The sequence below is a fragment of the Manis pentadactyla genome, chromosome 15, assembly GCF_030020395.1.
Source record: "Manis pentadactyla isolate mManPen7 chromosome 15, mManPen7.hap1, whole genome shotgun sequence".
Taxonomy (NCBI): Eukaryota; Metazoa; Chordata; class Mammalia; order Pholidota; family Manidae; genus Manis; species Manis pentadactyla.
Window position 1 is genome coordinate 5,904,238 of NC_080033.1, and position 4,276 is coordinate 5,908,513.

The following is a 4,276-nucleotide window of genomic DNA, read 5'->3' on the forward strand; positions in this document are numbered from 1 at the left end:
CCATAGGAAATACTCTGTCCCTCCTAACCTTCTCCCTTGGTGTCCTACTCAGGAGTATGTTTCATGACATGACAAGAGGGACTTTGCAGATAAAATTAAGGCTGCTGATCTATTGATCCTCAGTAGTTGGGCAGTTCTGAGATGCTGCATCATCCAGAAGCCTGTCATTACACCCCTTCCATGAATGTTCCACTCGAAAGGGGCAGATAAGAAGGAAATAGCTGTACATCTAATGCTCAGGACAAGACAGAAGGTGCTTGTGCCTCTTCTGGGTATGAGGAGGGACTATCTAGTTCAGATGCTGAAATATTGAGATTTCGTAGACACTGAGAAACAAGATCAGAAACCATTGAAATTGTGGTTTAAGCAACCACCAGCTTCAGAATCCATAATGATTGTTACTGCTCTTGATTATTGATACGTGATCACCTTGTTGGGTCTGAAATGACATTGGCACGGCCACTACCATCTTGTTTGCCAGTGCCTGAGGATCACATGCCCCCCTTTCAGCAAAATCCAGGATGAGCTGTACAGAGATCACAGGTGGGTTGGGGGGTCAAGGACTAAATGTTTGTATTCCCACCGCTCCCCTCCCCTCAGTTCATACGTTGAAACCCACATCCTCAATGTGATGGTATTTGGAGGTAGGGCCTTAGGGGGGTGATTAGGTCATGAGAGGAGAGTCCCATGAATGGGATCAGTATCCTTATAAGAAGAGACAGGAGAGGTGATCTCTCCCTTGTTCCCTACTCCCCTCTCCCAGCCATGTGAGGATACAGCGAGCTGCCTGTCTCTGTAACCCAGGGAGAGGACGCTCACCAAGACCAACAGCCTGCTGGCACCCTGATCTCGAACTTCTGTCCATCAGAACTATGGGAAATAAATGTCTGTTGTGTAAGTGCCCTGGTCTGTGGCATTCCGTTATGGCAGCCCAAGCTGACTAAGACATAGGAGTAAGAAGCACCGGCTTGCTTTAAGAAGGGAGCACATTGAATGAGTGATTAGTTTCTGCTCAACAGAAATGTGAACAGCAACCAGCCGGCAGAAAGCATGGAGCCAGAAGCCAGCCAAGGTGCTGGAGAAATTATCCCAGCCCTTTGGTCTAAACAGGAAACTATACCAGAGAAACCTGGCTGTTTACATGGTTTAGGATCGCTGTATTGATTTATCTTTTTGCTTGTTCTTAACAAGAAAGAGAAATTACCTTTGCCTTCCAGCCTCAACTGTGTTAAAGGGAAGTAATGAAGGGCTTCCACTCAGTACCCCCTTCCCAAGATTTAGCTAAGGAATAAAGGGGGGCGATCCTGTGTGGTGATGGCAGCAAGAATCAGAGAGAAGAAAGGGAGGAGAGAAAAAGGATACAGCTCTGCTCTGCCGGTTTCCCTCCTCCTCTTCAAATGAATCGGTTACTGCTTTGAATCGGTACGTGTGGTTTATTGATATGATCTGAAAACACGGGGATTGGACTTCATCCTGCCCCTATCAATTCATTTTCATGAGCACCTGCTCTATGCAAAACCCTGTGACAGAGAGCTTTGGAGACAGTAATGTGAATCACGTACTGACTGTGATTTCAAGGAGCATGAAAAATGTTAAGAAGAGTCATCATGTATGTAAAGAAATGCCATGATAATTCAAAGCAGGGACAGATTATTTATGGAGGGAGGAATCTGGAATGGTTTCATGAAGGAAGAGAAATTTAAGTCAGGCTTTGAAAGATATGAGAGTGGGCAGGACTCTCAGTCATAGACAGGGCAGTGGGACCCCTTTGCTGGTGTTTGCAAGCCTTGCCTGGGGGCAGTTAAAAATAAACGTAGTCAAGATCCATCTCAAGAGATTCTGATTAACAAGGCCAAAGGTGAGGCCTAGGTCTCTGAATTTTTTTTTTGGTATCATTAATCTACAATTACATGAGGAACATTATGTTTACTAGGCTCCCTCCTTCACCAAGTCCCCACCACATATCCCATTATAGTCACTGCCCATCAGCGTAAGATGCCATAGAATCACTACTTGTCTTCTCTGTGCTGTACAGCCTTCCCTGTGCCCCCACCCCCTACATTATGTCTGTTAATCGTAATGCCCCCTTTCTTTCTCCCCATCCCTTATCCCTCCCTTCCCACCATCCTCCCCAGTCCCTTTCCCTTTGGTAACTGTTAGTCCATTCTTGGGTTCTGTGTTTCTGCTGCTGTTTTGTCCCTTCAGTTTTTTCTTTGTTCTTATACTCCACAAATGACTGAAATCATTTGGTACTTGTCTTTCTCCACCTGGCTTATTTCACTGAGCATAATACCCTCTAGCTCCATCCATGTTGTTGCAAATGGGAGGATTTGTTTTCTTCTTATGGCTGAATAATATTCCATTGTATACATGTACCACATCTTCTTTATCCATTCATCTACTGATGGACACTTAGGTTGCTTCCCTTTCTTGTAAGCCTCTGAATTTTAAGGGCTCATAAGGTGGGTCTGATGTGGAGGGTCCAAGGATGACTTTTGCAGAAATGCTCGTTGAAAGGAGAGAAGGTGAGCCTCAGAGGTAGGAATATTTGTTGAAGGGCATTAGTGTGGGATAAACATGGAATGTTGGTAGGAGTCATGCACGCAAAGTCTTCAATGCTAAGTGCTTTTTTTTTTTTTGCAACATAGCTACTATTGTTTGAGCAATCACTATAAACTAGATCCTCAAAAGAACATTGTGAGAAAGTTATTTTAGTCCCATTTAACGTGGAGGCACTTAGCCTAAGATGAGGGTAAGTGACATGTTCAAGTTCCCCTACATTGTAAGTAGCAAAGTTGGAGTCCAAACCCAGGTGATTCAGGAGGCAGTGGGCAGTGGGGTCCATGTGATTAGAACTAAGATGCAGAATGATAATTGGCCATGTCCATGTGGGGAAAGAAAAAACTGATGGTGGGGAGTCTACTGGAATAAAACAGATAGGGATTGGGTACAAGAGATCTGCCCAGTGGTAAAGAGGGGAGAAGTTGCAAGAATTCCTAGAACTCTTGTGAGATTGAAGCACACAGGGTTCTCTGGACCAGCCACACTTCTCAGTCCCTCATGATCTCAGCAAGGTGGCAGAGTCCTTGCACCACCACTTCCCCAAACCCTTTCCTAGGGAGTCTGAGTAGTTGGGTGTGGTCACTACTCTTTGTGATATGTTGACTCCCAAGGTCCTCTGGCGCACAGAGAGACAGGAGGCTGTTAACAACCAAGGTGCTGAAGTCCTTCTCCCTTGGTTGGAATCCTGACACACCACTTACTGCCTGAATGACCTTGGGCTACCTTATTTAATCTCATTGTGCCTCCGTTTCCTGAGCAGAAATGGGGAGGCAAGAAAATTCCTGTTTGACAAAGGGTAAGCACAGGGCTCGGCCGGGGTGAACCTGCATAGAGAGCAGGGGTCCTTTGTGTTATAGGCATGACCCCCCCGCCCTGTTTTTGAATATTTTATTGAATATTTTATTGAAATGTAAAGTAAATGTAAAAACATATACAAATCACCTGCACAGCTCAAGGAATTCTCATAAACTAAGTTCACCCATGGAAGCAGCACCCAGATTGAGAAGCCAAGTATCATAAGCCTCTCCAGACACCGTCCTCCCTTGACTTCACTCACTGCCCTTCACCCCTCAAGGCGGCCTTTCTGACTTCTGACAGCCTAGGTTGGTTTTTGAATGTTACGTATGTGGAATTGCCCAGACGGGACTTTTTATGTTTCTGGCTTCATTGCTCACATTCGTGAGATTTTTCCTGGCGTTGCGTGCAGTTGTCTGTCTGTCTGATCCTGTACCGTATTCTACTGTGTGACTGGACCACAGTGCATTGATCCCTTGGTCTCTTGTTGGCATTTGGGTTGTGTCCACTTTGGGAACTTAATGAACAAGCTTCTCTGACCATTCCTGTAGGATGTCTATTGATGAACACATTGCTGCATTTCTGTCGAGTAGGTATCTAGGAACAGAATTTCTAGGCTGTAGTATTGAAAATCCCCTTTTAATGACAGAAACATCCACTCCATATGATTCTAATTATGCTTTTTTTCTAGGTTAAGAAACATAAATTCCTACTGTGAATTCAGTAACACTTTTGAATCAACTGGTATATTATCAGTCACAGAAAATCTTGATATGTGCACAATGCATTTTGTCTGCAGACAAGGCTTGACGTGCATATGGATACACAGGTTCCTTACAATACTTCTGAGTCCCCTGTCAGGAGCCACGGAGCTTTGCAGACACCATTAGGTGACGGTGGGTGTGAGGTCAGGAGCAGT